This window comes from Pipistrellus kuhlii, unplaced genomic scaffold (assembly GCF_014108245.1).
Source record: "Pipistrellus kuhlii isolate mPipKuh1 unplaced genomic scaffold, mPipKuh1.p scaffold_m20_p_7, whole genome shotgun sequence".
Taxonomy (NCBI): Eukaryota; Metazoa; Chordata; class Mammalia; order Chiroptera; family Vespertilionidae; genus Pipistrellus; species Pipistrellus kuhlii.
The window spans coordinates 28517965-28534028 of record NW_023425573.1 but is presented as its reverse complement, the minus strand read 5'-3'; positions in this window follow the sequence as shown (position 1 = coordinate 28534028).

Sequence of the window (16064 nt, the reverse complement as noted above, 5' to 3'; positions counted from 1 at the left end):
AGTCAAAGGCACATGCCCAGGTTGCAGGCTTGAACCCCAGTAGGCGTGTGCAGGAGGTAGTCAATCAATGATTCTTTCATCATTGATATTTCTATCTCCCTCTCTGAAATTAATAAAAATATTTTTAATAAAAGGGAAATATATTTTATTTATCACAAGATTCCTAAACTTGTAAGGAGCCAATACTTTGTATAAAAAACATTCCAGATCTCTCCAAATGAATGTTGGATAGTTAGCACTCAGGACGTCTGTTTAATCTGCGAGCACTGGTGATATGGACTTCCCTGACCCTGGAAATTACACAGCTATGGCATCAAGCCAAACTGCCCCAGGGAAACTCTCCGGTCTCCAGTCTTCATCTGTAGCCGGAAAGGACCCCGCACGGCTGAATTCCTTCCCTGAAGCACCACTCTCCTGGAACTCCCCCATTGGTATTATATTTGCCACTACAAACAAGTTGAGTTTTCCTGGAAAACAATGTCAACTGTCTCTTACAGAGAAGATCTAAAGTGGGGCTCTTTATTGCATTATCTTCCTTTCACTGTTTGCTTTTTCTTCCAGAATAACATAACTTTATGGGGAAAGGACAGTGGAGACCATGACTAAATAATTACTTGGTGAACAACTGAAGAGGACCAGCTATGATTTCACTCTTATTCAAGAGCTGGAAATAATATTCCTTTCAGCTGCTGCCCATGCACTACGTTTGATGTGTGTGTGCAACAATTTTACTGTCATGGACACTTGACCACAAGCAAGCGCCCATGACAGCAAAAATGTTGACTTGACTTTCTCCCAAGCCAACTGAGACTTTTCCAAACTCCCAGGGGCAGTCCTTTTGTGTACTGGTTTATATTTAGGGATGCGTGTGAAAGCTCCTTCTCCAGTCAGGATCCCTTGCTATAAATCTCACACAAAGACCATGACTATTTTCTAAAAACCACCACACAGCTGTCAGGGTATTATTTTCTAAGGCTTGTGAAACATAACTCGTACAAATATATAGTGAGCATGTTTTGAAGATTTATTTAATTCATTAACGAGGGAACCAGATGGCGAAAGACTGGTTCCAAGGCAGAGACTACGATCAATAAGCTTGCAGAGTGGGAGTCAAAATGGGTCATGGCTTACAGGGCCCAAAGCAAAGCAAAACAAAAACAACAAAAAACAAACACGCACTTGGGCTTGATTATCTCCTGCACTGGACAGAAATAGCTTGCACCTTATCATTCTTCTACATTGTTTTATCCTCACATGAATAGTATTAAAACAAATTTAAAATAAAACAAAACCAACTTTCTCCAGAGCTCGGATTCTCCCTGGGTGGGCTTGTTAAATTGTTAGGTGTATTTCTAGCATGACACTGAAGAGGCACACATTCATTTCCTCCTCTTTCCTATGTTTTAGAGGATTTTCCTCAAACACTCCTTTCTAGGATAAGTGTAAGGAAATTACTGATGAAACAGAATTTTCTGGAGGGTAAACTCTAGGATTTCACAGAAGCCTTTCTCCAGTCCTGGTTTTTCTGAGGGAATTCTGTTGGTAGATTCATGGTAACTCAGCACCTATGGGGGTGACCTCAGAGTCCCTCAGTGTGGAAAATGAGGTGACCAGATCAAATGTCAGTACACAGAGCATTCCACAGTTTATAAAAGCCTTCACGTACCTTGATTATCTGTTCCCTCTCTGAGATATCTATAGAGCAGGTATTCTTATTCCAATTAGTTATTATAAATATCTAAAACATAAACAAATAGTTTTGAATTCTATTTCTCTATTTGCATGAATGAAATAATAGACAAACTTATTTCAAAAGAGAGGGAGATGTTAACATACTAGAGGGAACGGCAAGAACATGGAAAGGACTGATGTCCTTCAGAAACCCCTGCAGACAATGGGCCAAGGGTCCAGCTGCCCAATCAGTGTATGCGGGCGGAGGTGGCTTTTCTGTTCACAGTGGCCTGGCCTGCAGACCACAGTTCAAGTACAAACGGAGACAGATCAAAGTATGAGGAAACCTCATATCTCTCTGAGCCTAAAAGACTCCTTTCAGGGCTGGTGTTCTGATTGTAGATGCTCTCCCTTTGTTCTTGACGGCCCCTCAGACAGTTCTGAGTGATTCCTCTCCCCAGAAACAAATGCCCACCTTGAGTTTAACCTGGAAAGCACAGATTTTGTCCGTGAGCCTTAAGGAAGGTTAAAGTTATCAATTCCACAGGGGACATCCCAGGGGTCACCACCCAGAGGTCCGGCAGCTCCATTCATAGCTGTTTTACTTGAAAAGCCTGAGATTCCCACTCATTTCCTTGTTTCAGCTTGGAAAGCCAGAGTTCCCAAGAATCTGAATATTTCTACAAAATCATGAAGTAGGCCACAGGAATGATGTCAGATGATAACAGAACACATTAAAAGCCAAACTTTGATGGTATCTGCTTATTTCTGGATGTGTAACCTTCACCCTGAGAGGTCAAAGAACTTCCTTCCTGGGCTCTAACAGCAAGGGCCGTCACCCCTCTTCTTTATCACGGACCAGGTACCGAGAGCCAAGCCTCCAAGAGGGGCAGAGGTGGCCGGCCAAGCCTGCTACGTCAGGTCTTGGTGGCACACACAGACTGAGCAGGTACGGGCTCGGCCAGCCTTTCCAGGCTGCTGCTCTTTGTGGTTGTGGGTGTCAGTGCTCTGGGCTGGGGGCCTCCCTCAGGGACTATGGGGCCCTGCAGGGATCCAGGTCACCCTAAGTGCTGCTCAGCCTCAAGGCCAAGACGCTTCTAGGAAATTTAGGAGGCAAGGGGCTTCAGTGGAACAGTAGCCTCTGACCCGCAAGGCATTTACTGAATAAGATACAAGCTGATAACACGCTCTTTTCTCTGGAAGCAGGAAGCAGATTCTCAGGAGACCCTATTATTTTCTCACGGCTGCTTCTTTGGAAACAGTGCAGCCTGAGAGTTTCCGTGCAAGAAGCATGAATAGTGTCCGTGGTTTGCTGAACTTCAATTAGAGTTGAATGAAAGGGGACGTCAACGTGGGGACTGGCCTATGGCCTTAAGGATGTTGTGAAAAAGAAATGATTAAAAGAAAATTTTTTTTTTGATTTTTAGTAATCCAAGTGACCCCAGGTGGGGCTGGAGCAAAAGTCTCATTACTACTTGTGCCCAAAGGATGACAGCACTTCAGCCTTGCCCATCCGGCCTCCGGGCAGCTCTCCTGTGCCCAGGGATAGGTGTGCCCACTCCTCTGCTCCCTCTGCCTCGGCTGCAGGTGTCTCAGCGGGAAGCTGCGTTGCCCAGCTCTGCAGCCCTCCCTTCAGTAATGGGATGCATGCAGGATGGGCCCCTTGTCCAGTTTTGTGTTAGACCAACTCCTGGCCAAGGTGGGGGTTTGCTTTTCGCCCAGGGTCCCAGATGGTGCTCCATTACACATACCCATCAACCTCTAGCCATAGAGCTCAGGCTGGCGGAGACTGACCTCGTATCATCCCCTCATAATTTATGTCAACTGGCAGCTGAGACTTTCATGTGCTCAGGTGTGCAAGAAAGAACCTGTCTTCATTTTCCCCAAATTAATCTGAATCTGACTCCTCATGGGCAACTCCACCAGTCTGGAGAGAACTGAGACTGTTCCTACCATCTTCAAGCCCCTCTCCCCCGCTTGGCCATATTCCTGGGCTTGTGTGTGCCCAGCCCCAGAAGAGAGCCTCTGATATCTAATCCGTCATGTGTGTGGTCTGGCAGCTCTGCTCATGCTCTCATGGACCTTGGCCACCATGGAGGGTCTGATGGTGACCCAGACTCTTAAAGGTCCCCATCAGAACACCTTAGAAGTTCAAGCAGGAGTGACATGTGTGCAGCCCCTGTCCACAGGCCGCATGGACCTCAGACCCATTCCCAATCCAAGAAAAGAATTGCATTTCTTTTTCGTCTCTCCTAATCTGGGACACTTTACTCCATGTTTTCAATGAACTTAAAAGCAAGCAGGAAAGGTTGCCTTCAGGCAGCTCTAGATAGCCCAGAAAGCATCCCTGTAGCTGGGCATCGCAAAGAAGCCCTCCGTTCTCAGAACAGGGAGAACATACATAATGACTGTCTCAGAGGAATCCATCAGTCAGCCACTGCATGGTACTGCATGGCGAGGAGGCCCAGGGTTGGGGCCTGGTGGTCTCAGAGGCATCTCCCATCCCCTGCTCCCACCTCTCTCCACTCTGTGTCTGGGGTCTGGCTGCTGTAGGTTGCAAGTCCATGGACTTGGCCAATTGAGCCTGGCAGGAGATGGGTATCCAGAGAGAGGGGAGCCCTACTGTGACCAACATCTTCTGGAGCCTTGGAACCCCCATACCTCCTGCCTTGTAGCCCCCTGTGGCTCTGACTTCCATCCTGGGAAGTCCCTGTGGTACAATCTCTGCTTTGAAACTTAGGATGGCTGCTACCCCCCTGACTCAGCCACTTACTACTGTGGGGCCTTGAACAAGCTGCTTTATCCTGGGGTGCCTCAGTCTTCTCACCTGCGAAATGGGTAGCAATAGTACTTTCTTCGGGGAACTTTCGGATGGCTTGGATAAGAAAGTACATAGGATCCTTCATTTGAAAATTGCACAATAAATGGTCAATATTGGAATCTGTATTAGGGAATTCTGAGTGGATAGCTGGACCCTGGATTGAATGACTGGGAATCAGAGTGAGAGTGGCTCCTTTCAGTCCTGCCTGAGCACAAGGCGTTTGAGTTTGCTCCCGATGTGTGGTGAGCACACCTCTGACAGGGGCGCTCTGTTTCCTGCAGAGAGAGCGGGTCTCAGATGTGGGGAGGTGGGATCTGACCGCCCTGCTCTGCCTACATGGAGTTCGTTTTACAGTCTCCTCTGCAGCGGGCAAGCCGTACAATGCCACTTTCCCATTTCTGGGGTGATAAAAAATCCGTTTAACCATGAACTGGTTTAGGTTTTAAGTAAGGATTGTCTCGGGAAAACAGAAGTAAGAGAGCACAGTCCGGAGCTCGCGTGACCTCAGCTTGGAAGCCCTCTCCTCAGAAAGTGTCCTCTGGGGCTAGACCATGAATCAGGACACAGAACAAAGAGTTTCCACCAAGAAGTGCCCGGTTCACAGCCAAGATCAACAGGAGGAATATGACAGCGCAGAATTAAACAGCAAGTAATTTGTCACAGATGCAAATTCTGTAAAAGTTCAAAGAGGCTGGGGCCCGGAGTGTAGGAGAGGAGGGAGGAGGGAACTCCAGGAATTCCTGATGGGCTGGCCCAGGTGTGGAGGAAGGGAGGGGGCAGGTTAGGGAGCAGAGGAGAGGGGTTGATGTCAGCACGGGTTTAGGGTTTCTGGGGAGAGATCCAGTTCAGTGTCAGCGGGGTACTGGGGACTATAAGGAACAGGATGACACATCAAGGCTAGGAAATGGAGAGTTCTGCATCATTAAGCATCAGTCCTTACAGAATCGTTTTTGGCAGCAGTGGGCAGGCAATGCTTGAGGCCAAGGCCCTGTGGGAAGTGGACAGGCCAGCTGGGAGGCAGATGCCCTCATCTTGGTGTAAGCCCTTCCCTTAGGAGGCAGAACCAGGGAGGGACCAGGTGGATGGGGGTGGGGCAGAGGGACTGGGGGAGAAGAAGGAAGAGAATGAGGGGGAGGAAGAAGAAGGAGGAAGAGGGAGAAGCTCATTGACATCCTAACTCCTGGTGTTGCCACCTCCTCAGTGTGTTCCCACCCCTGGTTATTGTGAATGGTACAACAAGAAATGAGTAAAGTGGGGGTGCTAACACCCCTTGAGACCCTGATTTCAATCTTTTTGGATAGGTACCCAGAGGTGGGATTGCTGGATCACACGGTCATTCTATTTTGAATATGTCCATGGAGGCAGCACGGCTCTGCATGCCCAAGGACAGTGTTCTGAGCCTCCGCCTCCTCGCCAGCGCTTGTCTTTTATGTTTCAGGTGTGGTGAGAGGTGCTGGGCACGTTTTTATATTTGTTGGCGTCCACTGATGAATGAATGTATAAAACACATGCACTATATATCCACAATGTCTATTATTTAGTCTGAAAAAGAAGGAAATCCTGCTCTCAGCAACGGCATGGATGGACCTGGCGGATGTAAGATTGAGTGACATCAGGTGCTGCAGAAGGACAGGTACTGGGGATTAGTTTATGTAAGGAATGCACACTCTCACTCTGGGAAGCAGAGTGGACTAGTGACTGCCGGGGCTGGGGACTGGGGACAGGGAGAGGGTCTGCTAAAAATAGGTATAGCATTTCAGATACCCAGGCTACAGAATTTTTAGAGATTTGCTGTGCAACACTGTGCCTCCAGAAAACAACCGGTACTGCACACTTAATAGCTGCAGAGAGCAGATCTCATGTTACTAGTAAGTGTCAGTACCACAGTAAAATAAAATAAAATAAAATAAAATAAAATAAAATAAAATAAAATAAAATAATAAAATAAAATAATAAATTAATAAATTCTCTTGAGGACCTGGGTGAGGACTGACCCTGGGAAGAAAAAGGTTTACCCACTCGAGTCTGACTGTGAAAAAGAGTCAGGTCCAACTCCTCCTGTGATTTCCATGGGACAGGAGGCTTGGCCAGGAGGAAACAGCAGGGAGGTGTAACCTCAGGGGCATTTGCATGGAGGGCCTCTCCCAGGGGACACTGCGCAGGCCAAGGTCCTGTCTGTGGGTCCTCAGACCTGTCTGCTCTTATCTCAGCAGCTTTTTAGCTCTGATGGGACTCATTTGCATCTAAAGGGCAATTGAAACAAAAATCAAGAAAGATGAAAACACACACACTGATTCTAAAATGAAAAGTAAGAAGCCAGGGCCTACGGCGCCAACATCCAGATTGAACTGGATAAATTTTTAAGAGGAATACTTCTGCTCCAAAGACGAGCCAGGATTCCATTGTAATGAGGGCTGTTTCTCATTTTAGTTCCCATTTATGGTAGTCAGGGCTTTATAGTTTAGTGTAAGTGACATGAGAAAACCCTAGGATTAACGTCAGATTATGCCCCTCCTGATTTGCTGACCCTTGCTGGGTACAGCAGGCACCAGAGTCAAGGGGGGCAGGGATGAATTCCCACGCCCTTTGCCCATGCAGCATGCATGTGAGCCATATTTACAGACATATTTTCCTCTCTTCCAGAAATTAAACATAAAATGAATGCAGAGCCTGCACACCCTACAATGATATCATCATGAACTGTACCTCACTTGCATTGTACAAGCAGGGACTAAGCCAGGTAATGGGATCCCTGCAGGGACAGCCTCCACACCTTCCCCACCCCCATGGCAGCACCCTCACCTTGCTCAGTCCCCCAGATATTCCGCACAGGTGCACCATCTGGTTAATAACAGCACCGAGCAGGATCTGATAATACTAACCCCCGCCCCCAACCTAGGCTTTTAAAATAATTTCTTTTCCCTGAGCATAAAAATGCTTCTCCATCTGTCCTACAAAATCGGGAAATAAAAAAATGTTTATTCAACTTCATCCCTGTCAGAGTCATCCTTCTTTAGAAAAATTATGCACTGCCTGTACCATGGGTTTACCAAAACTCTGCATTCGTGGCACTATTGCCCTTGCCGAGGCTCAGGGGAGACAGGAAGGAAAACCTGATGACCCATTCGCACCTTACTCACTTTATCAGAGCTGGTGACATGGGTATAGGAAAAAGTGTTGCAAATGGGGGTTGGCTTGGCTGACCCATGTTACAGCAAGCTTCTACCAAGCCAGAGGGTGAAGAGGGAGGGCTAGAGATGTCCCCACATTTACTCTTCCTGTTATGCTCTGGGTCCTCATCATTTGCAGTTTTCTAGCTGCCTTGGGGCTCCATTGCCCTCACCCCAGCCCACCCCTCAGGCTGAGACAATGGTGAGAGCTTCGCTGTGAGTGGTAACCACTCTGAGGCCATTGCAGGTCAACATTGCCCCGTGACCTCCCTTGATCCTCCGGGTCACTGTACCCACTACTGATGGTTGATGTGCATGTGAAGCAAGAGCTGTCTGTGAGGCTCAGTGTGCAGGACATGACATGTGGCAGACACTCTAAACACAGGGTACAAACCAGGACAAGATGAGAGAACAGGGGGACACTTGCCATAATCATCCTGAGATTATAGGCCTGTGTGGACACGTGGTCACTCTCTATAGAAGCATTTGCTATTTTTATCATTCTAATTCTTTCTTTTTTTTTTTTTTTAAATAATATACTAGAGGCCTGGTGAATAAAAAATCATGCACTGAAGTGGGGGTTCCTCAGCCCAGCCTGCCCCCTCTCACAGTCCAGGGGTGGGAGGTGACCTGGCAATCAGGGGAAGGCCAGATGCCCCATCATACCTCTGCTTCTGCCACTGCCAGCAGTGAAAGCCTTGGTCAGCCTGGTTACCTGAGCCTTGGGTGGCCCTGGGTGTCTGGGTAGCTGCCATCCAAGGCTTGCCTGCACCATGGGCCAGTCCTGGGTGGCTGGGGGGCTGAGAGGACTGGGGGACTCTTGAGGCAGGCATGCAGCTGGGCTGTGGGGACTGGGCACCACCATCTTGTGGCTATGGGCACCACCATCTTTGAGGGCATGGCAATAAATTAGCATTTTCCTCCTTATTGGCTGTGGATGCCGCCATCTTTGTGATGTCGTGAAGGTTAATTAGCATATTCCCTCTTTATTAGACAGGATTTTTATTGACTTTAGAGAGGAAGGGAGAGGGAGAGATAGAAACATCAATGATGAGAGAGAATCATTGTAATTCTTATCCTCATCATTTCCTCCAACTGCCCACCCTCCCCAGCCCCATCCACCTTACACTGAGCAACCCCATTAACTGGACAAGCCCAACAGAAGCCATAAGACTGAAGTCCACCTTCTTCACAGCAGCCATGACTGGCCTGTCTTCCCTGCTGCCTTAGAGAGAGAGGTTTCTCCTCCCTTGGGGCCATGCTCTGTTCATTCCTCCCATCATCACCCTGTAGGGTCAGCCCCAGGATGTAGGAGGCAGGGCACAGGGCCAAGAAGAGAGTCCACCGCTTCCATGATGGCAGCCTGGGCCTGGACTTGACTGGCTCTGCCCCCGGCATTGCAAAGTGGCTGAGATAGTGGAACCTGCCTGGAGGAGCGAGGGTAAGAGGCTGACAGAGATACAGCAGGGTGAGCATGTGGAGGAGCACCTGCTGCAGTAAATACTCAGTACACCTGGGCCATTATCAGCAGGACTTCCCCCCAACAAGCCTCCCAAGTTCTTTGCTGGCATGACTTGATTTAATCCTCCCGCAACCCTGAGGCAGGTCCTGTTCATTACTTGACTTAGGAGTCCTGGGTGCCTATTGCAAGCATAATTCTGAGTTAAGTGCTGGGGATACCCTGGGGCCAACAGTAGGAGTCCCTGCCTTATGGATGTCTTGTGGCAAAGGAGGCAGAGGTGAGGAGAGAGCATGAGGCCTGTGACACTGTGAGTACAGGACAGTGGCACCAGAAAGTGTTTCTGAGGAGGTGATGTCACCTGTGACTGCAGAAGGCACTGGCCAGCCAGGAGAAGGCCAGCCTGTCCAGGAGGGAAGAAGTTACAAGGCTAACAGAGAGGCAGTGAAAGCCCAGTGAGCAAGAGGGGACAGGAGGGGGAAAACCCAACCCCTGTTTCCAGAGAGTTCGACAGCTTTGCAGTGAAGACCACTGAGGCAGAGAAAGACATGCCATGCCTGAGAGGATGATGGAGGGGAATCTGGTGCCAACTTGGAAGGAAGGCAGCCACCACTTGGACTGGGCCAGCATGGGTGGCAAACATCTGCACACAGGCTATGATGGACAGTGACCCAACCTCAGGCAGTGGAGGGCAGCAGAATGAACACAACCACAGTTCAAATTCTCCCCAACCCCAGGGCACAGAGGAATCTCTCTGTGTGATAAAAATAAAGAAATGGGACAGCCTTACTCCTGTGTCATGGATCAAGGTCAAATGTGGTTCTGTTTTTCTCAGCAAGAGGTCTGTGGCCACCTATTTCCTGAGTGCTCCTCCCATTCCTGTCTCCTGCTCTCCTATCCCTGCCTGCCATCTCCTGGGCACTCTCTCATCCTGACAGCTCCCCAAGTCCTGCCACTCTTTGAGGTCCATCTCAAGTTTACCTCTTTTACAAAATCTCTGCCCACATTTGCTTCTCTAGTGCCTGAAATTTTGGTTCACGTCACTTTATTATTAACTAGAGGCCCAGTACATGAAATTCGTGCACTCAGGGGGTTCCCTCAGCCTGGCCTGTACCCTCTTGCAGTTGTTTAGCCCTAGGGTATGTCTGACTGCCAGCTTAGGTTCACTTAGGCCTAAGCTGGCAGTTGGACATCCTTAGGAGAGGCTTCTGTCACACTGTAGTGCTCACCAGCCATGAGCTTGGCTCAGGGCTTCTGGCTGAGTGGCATTTCCTCTGTGGGATCATATTGACCATCAGAGGACAGCTCCTGCATTGAGCACCTGCCCCCTGGTGGTCAGTGTGCATCATAGCAACTGGTCGTTCTCTTGTTCAATCTATCTGCATATTAGTCTTTTATTATATAGGATCCTTGCCCTTCTTCAAGTATCCTACGAAATATGTAAGTCCTCCTTTCTTCTGAGAATATAACCACAGGTGGCCTCAGGTATTGTAGGAACTCAAAAAAGTGGGTGCAGTTTTCAGGGGCCACAGTATAATGATCCACTATATTACTTTTGTGGATAATAGTGAATAGTAGGCCAAACATTGATGATTCTTTCAAACTACTTTTGTTCACTCAATAATTCAATCACTTCACAAATAATTGTTGGGTATCTATTATGTTGCAAGCACCATATGCAGGATGTTTTTTATTCAAAAACAACAACACAAAACATTTTAACTAAATAGAAATACTAAAAAAGATATTTTTTGAAGTGGATGGATATTATCAACCATGGTTCTCTGGTTCTAATTTCTCAGTGACCTCTGGTTCTCCATCTGAGTTGGCCGATGTTCTGACCAATGAGTGAAGACTGTCGCGGGTGTTGTGGTGTGGATGTGCCCCACGGCAGGCCCACCCTTGCCAGCCTGCCACAACGCATCTCCCACCCATTACCCTTTCCAGATATGAAGAGAGAAACCAGGGTGGTAAAGCCCAGGTTTTGGCCCTGGAAACCTCCATTCTAAGCAGGGAACAATTGGACTCAGATAAACCGTAGGAAACCCTCGCAGTAAACCAGCTGCGATCTGCATCGTCAAGTACAAACGCCCTTCTCAGTCAAGTATTTCTCCCTCTTGCCTCCCAGCTTCCTGAACAATTTCCTTCAGCCTGGCTCTACGTAAACATCACATCCCCTCTGGCCTCTCCATGTGTGTGCTATCCGCCCTGGCCTTCGCATCGTGTAAATATTTAATATTCTCTGTTTAGTATCTGCGTTCTGTATCCTGCAGACACTCATTGTATTGTCAATAATGCATAATTTGTCAACAATGCCATGGCAAAGGCTAATTTTGAGTCTTGGAAGATCCAGTTCCTTTTATACACTAATTTTTATCTTGCCCGCAATAAATGTTTGTTGTAGAAAATACAAACGCTGTAGATAAATGAAGGAAAATGTTATCCATGATCCCACCAGTCTGGAGTGAATCACTGTTATCAAAACTCCGGAAGGCCGTGCCATGGACCTGGAATTCTGTTTTTATGAAGAATGAAAAATGCATACCATTTAGTACATGTCTAAAAGTAGAAGTTCAGGGTCAAAATGTATGTAGTTTTAAGAAGATTTTGCCACAAATACTCAAATTACCTTTCAGAAACCTAAACCAATCAACACCCCTCTTCTCGATGAGCGCCCTGCATTCCTTCTGCTCAGCTAACACTCAGTCATATCTCCCTTTATCGCCTTTGCCAGACAGACATAAAAAATGACCTCATAACTCCATTTTTCCTCTTTTTTGTCAATTGCCAGCTCATGTCCAGAGAACATTTTTCTGAGGCAAACCTGTGTAAAGAAGTGGTCTGATGAATGATCCAAGTGAATGTGGCAGCCATCCCATCATTAGGGATGTACTGTGGGTCATGTGTTTCCAAAAACTTCCAGATCAGGGATGAGTTTGGATGAGCAGACCCGCTGTGGAAGACAGGTATGCACAGAGCATTTGCAAAGTCACCCACCACTTCTAAAATGGCGAGTTGAAAATGAAAGACTTGCCAGTTAATTGATTGGAGTAGTACTCATTGAATGCCTACTATGTTCTGGGCACATAGTGACTTTACAATTTAGTTGGGAGAGAAAGATGATGAGCAAGTGAATAAGAAAACCAAGAAGAAAACAACTCTCCCTCCCCTGCCTTCAGGTTTGACATTCTGATCTATGTTTCTCTGTCTCTGGATCTGTTTTGGGGGTATGGGTGAAAGATCAATCAAAGGATTTATGTGCATACATATAAGTCTAACCAATGAACACAGACAATAGGGGGGAAAGGGCATGAATGGGGGAGTTGGGGGTAATGGGGGAATAAGGATACATATGTAATACCTTAATCGATAGAGAATTTTTTTTTTTTAAAAAAAGAAGAAAACACCTGAGAGCTGTAAGTGCCGAGGGAAGTGAATGGAGGATGCTTGTTTTCCTGTCAAGCAAAGGATCAATTTCAACGAACTGACCAAGCTAATGATTGCATTCCGCAAATAAATACAGAATCTCTGCTATGCTCCAGAGAAAAAAAAAATGAACAAGACTTGGCCCCTTACCTTAAAAAGTTTGAATCGATTTGAGGGGTGGGGAGTGGGGGAGGAAATAGAGATTTAAGAATTGTGTTAAAACTTATTATTATATAGAAATTTATGCTTTTCCAAGTGCTACATCAGACCTGCATACTCTGATTCTTATACCAACTCAGCGTGGTCATCGGGGTTGACACTGTCTCCACTTTACAAAGAAGACCAAGCCTGCCCAGGGTCACATTGCTGGTACCTCATCCAGCTGGTACTCTCAGGAGGACTTCCAACACCATTGGACCCTCCCACTTGGAAGGGAGACAAGAATTGAGAGAAGGAAAAGGTCTTGTGAGGAGGGAGGGAGAGGTGAAATGGTCATCTGGTTAATTAAACAAACTGAAGCTGATATGCAAGATGGTCTGCATAAGGCCAACAACCAGGCAATTTATCGCACTCAAGCAGTCATCCGTGTCCTGGGAAAACAGTCATTAAACCTACTGCTGAGACCTGGTTCTGCACTTGTATTATTATTCTTGTTGTTGTTAATTTCATCTAGCCACGCTGACGCTTGGAGTCACGGGGCTCAGGGTCTGCACAGGGGTAGACAATATTTTGGCATGTTTTCTGCACAGTAAACAGGTCTGATTTCTGTTGATTACACTCTCTCCTGTGGGAACAAAGACAAGTGCACTTTTAAAGCAAGGAAAAGTTATCTGCTGAAGTGATGAGGCATACGGAGAAGAATTTTAGACTGGGGTGTGGGGGAGCAGAAACGCAGAGCCCAGGAATTCTGAGCAGAGAGAGCTCCGACTCAACACACATCCCCCAATCGACGCCAAATGCGTTTTCCTCCGGACAAGCTCAGGTCAACATCAGCTTCTGTTTCAAAGGCCCCCTTAAGTATGCCAGGGCTTTTTTTCCTTTGTTTCCAAGTTTATTGGGGAGACCACACACAAGGGCCCGTAGAGTGACTCCCTGGGGTTTCCGGGTCAGTCAAAGTCACTGATGACAGATGACAAACAGATAAACACTGGCTTGCACCTCTCCCTGTCATCTCTCTATATGGTCTCCATCAGAGCGTGGGCTGGAGGAAAGAAGGGAAAGGACGGAGGGAAAGTGAGGGAAGAGCAGGGGAGGAGTCCTGGGAGGGGCAGAGAGGCTCTGAAAAGAGTGCTGGTCAAAAACAAGGGCCTACCCACCCTTAAAATGGGTTCATAACCCCAGGCTCTACACAGAAAATCTAAAAGCACACATTTGCCTAGCTTACGGAAATATCACTTTATCTATATCACTTTATCCATGAAGAAGCACACCTTCAAGTCCAGGCTTTCAAAATGGTCCTGACATGGCCATGTTGGTGCAGGAAAACTATGCACAGTTAATGATTCGTTATCGTATTCAACTAAAAATAATATAGCTTTTGCTTTGGTTGAATGAACTGACGTCAGTTGACAGGCACTGAGCCAACAGCCTCTGAGGTGAGAAGACCCACAGGGTCTGAGAATGAAGCTTTGTGTCCCTGGAACTCCAGCAGCAGAGGAGCAGGTGCAGGAGAGCAAAGCATGCAGTGTTTGCTGAGCACAGGTGGGGGCCAAGCAGAATATCCCATTGTTGTGTGTGTGTGTGTGTGTGTGTGTGTGTGTGTGTACAGAAATATATCTATGCTACCAATTGTGTACATTTGGGGATCTTGTCCTTGAACACCATGAAATCAGTCATATGTATTTTCTAGTGCATGTATTCACATTTTATCTGGTGCACAATCAGGAAAGAAAAAATAAAAGAAAAAACAAAGTATGTCTATGCTCGGCTTTCATAGAAACTGCGCTTCTCACAGTGGCTGTATCCCTTTCTACTCTGCTGGCCGTGTAGCAGAGGGCCATGGTTTCACATTTTTGTCAACAATGGGCATTTGCCATCTGCTCATTTTAGCCGTTGTTCTGCTCAAGAAGCTTTCGCACCCCAGGAATATCTACTCCCTCATGTTTTCTGGACCTGTCAATGAAAAGACAGAGATGGAAGACTTGGATTTAGGTGACCACATGCAGGTCCCTCAACTCTAGCATACATTTGGCTCACGTTTTTAATTCCTCAGAGCCTTTTCATGTCTCTAATTCTTCGATTTTCTAGAGACATCCTGTTTTTGTGTTATGGACACAATGTTTTCTGTTACTTCTTAAAAATATTTCTCATTTGTTTGTTTGGAACTTTTCTTCTGGTCACTGCACTGTTTGTTTCCTCCTTTTGTTTGTGTCTTCGCTTCACTGACTTTTCTGCTTTCAAGTTGGAGGTGACCCTCAGATTCCGTGGTCTTTGCCCATCGTTCATATTTCCTGTGGGACACTGACAAACTAACAGAAAGTCCAGAATGCATGAGTGGAGCTCATGGACAGGTAGGGGTCCCTTTAGGCTGAAAGAAGCATCTTCATTGCTTTTATTGAGGAACTCCTCAATGTCAGTATCTAGAGGTCTTTATTTGGGGGGCATGCATATGGCTGCCAACATGGGGAAGAGAACTGAGGTTCTAACTGTTAAATATTAAGATTTTCATTTAAATGATGACTCTTCCCTTAGATTTCCTGTGTGTTTGGTGCACCCAAGACCAGGGCCTCTTTGTCTTCCTTCTGGAGGAAGTATTGATAGGTACTGGTGTGTGCTTAGTAGGTGGAGGCAGGGGGAATTGGGGATCTGCCCATCCATTTGTTTAGTCTTTCTATGCCCTCCTGATTTCAGGCCTGTACCTTCCCACCAGCACCACTCCCAGTATGCTGAGCCATTTAGAGGCTCTGCAGGGTGAACTGAGTGTTCTCACCTCTGAATTCCTTTGGGTGGTGTCTCTTCCATCTGCTTTTTATCATCCAAAATTATGTTGATATCTGTTGTCCAATAAGGTTTCCTATCTTCTTATTTTTATTGGCAAAGTCACACCTTTGCTATTTTTTTTATTTTTTTGCTGACATTTTAGTATAGTTTGGAAAGAAGAGACAGATGGTTGTGGTCAGCATACAGAGTTTAACCAACAGTCTGTGAAGAAACAAAGAGAAATTCACTGAGTGGATGAAGACATAAAGGAGAGCAGTTGAGGCAAAGGAAAAGGGCTTTCTGTCTGTGGGTGCCTGCTCTTGCTATCCCCACTTTCCCTGCTCTTTTGTATTTGGTCAAGCACTCCAAATCCCACATGTATCAATCATCAGGGTTGGGCTATGCTGTAGTAACAAACAGCCCCAAATCTCAGTGGCTTAACACAATAAAAGCTTGTTTCTTGCTTAGATTACCAGTCTATCCAGAATGGTCAGTAATGGGACTCTGTCATTTTAACCACTCAGGAATCTAGCTGAGGGCTGAACTTCCATAATGACCATGGCAAGACAAGTCACATGTCCACACCAACTTAAATGAG